A 1,386-nucleotide genomic window follows, 5' to 3' on the forward strand; every position below is an offset into this window, starting at 1 on the left:
CATTAAAAGTCTTTTCTTGGCGGGGCACGGTGGCTCACGCCTGTAATCCCAGCACTTTGGGAGACCGAGGCGGGCGGATCATGAGGTCAGGAGATCGAGACCATCCTGGCTAACATGGTGAAACCCCGTCTCTACCAAAAATACACAGACACAAAAAAATTTACCCGGGCGTGGTGGTGGGTGCGTATAGTCCCAGATACTCGGGAGGCTGAGGAAGGAGAATGGCTTGAACCTGGGAGGCAGAGCTTGCAGTGAGCCGAGACTGCCACTGCACTCCAGCCTGGGTAACAGAGCGATACTCCATCTCAAAAAAAAAAGGTCTTTCTTTGCTGGGTGCAGTGGCTCCCACTTGTAATCCCAGCACTTTGGGAGGCTGAGAAGGGCAGATCCCGTGAGCCCAGGGGTTTGAGTCCAGCCTAGACAACGTGGTCTTTTTGGTAGAAACCCCATCTCTATCAATAAAACACAGAAATAGCCAGGCATGGTAGTGCATGCCTGTAGTCCCAGCTTCCTGGGAGGCCGAGGCAGGAGAATGGCTTGAACCTGGGAGGCAGAGGTTGCAGTAAGCTGAGATGGCACCACTGTACTCCAGCCTGGGCGACAGAGGGAGATTCTGTCTCAAAAAAAAAAAAAAAAAAAAAAAAAAAAAAAAGTTTCTTGACTTTTGTTTTTGGCAAACCACATTGTGCAAACACCCAGGATCACTGCCGAGTACAAGCATCATGTTGATTGCACAAGTGGATTCACGAACAGGCAAGGACACGACCAGGGACAAACGTGGAAAGGGGAGAGGATGTCAGAAGCAGAGATACTTGCCATCCTAGAGCAGGCCGGTGGGTGGGTAGGGTGTGAGTCCTGCGGCCCAGGGGTTGGATTTTACACTGAAGCAGGACAGTTGATGAAGCTAAGGCTCCCAGCAGGCGGGAGGTGGACGGAGACTCCTCTGTGTGAAGCACAGATACGCAAGGGGGTGCATCCTCAGTGAAAGGGTGGACTAGGAAAACAACAACAGCCTGGAGACTGTTCCTAAACTCAGCCCTCAGCGGAAGCCAACCCAGGGTCATTGCTAGAGGGATCCTCCACCTTGACGAGCAAGCTCGAGGGGCTGGGGGGGGGGGGGTGGGCGGGCACCGAAGCGTCCACAGTCCTGGCCCTGCTGTGGGAAAAGAGAGACCGTGCTTAACTCCTGCTTAGACCTTGTTAAATGCCCACATTAAGGTTAGCCACTACAGGAATAGAAACAGGAAGAGAAAATGCAGGCAACACCACAGACTGTAGGAAGAAGATGAGGAGGACCCTGTGTTCAAATGTATCAGTAATGAGAACACAAGTAAGTGGATTAAAAACTGAAACATTCATAGGAGAACATCTAAAGCATCAAGAAAC

This window comes from Rhinopithecus roxellana, chromosome 3 (assembly GCF_007565055.1).
Source record: "Rhinopithecus roxellana isolate Shanxi Qingling chromosome 3, ASM756505v1, whole genome shotgun sequence".
NCBI classification, from domain to species: domain Eukaryota; kingdom Metazoa; phylum Chordata; class Mammalia; order Primates; family Cercopithecidae; genus Rhinopithecus; species Rhinopithecus roxellana.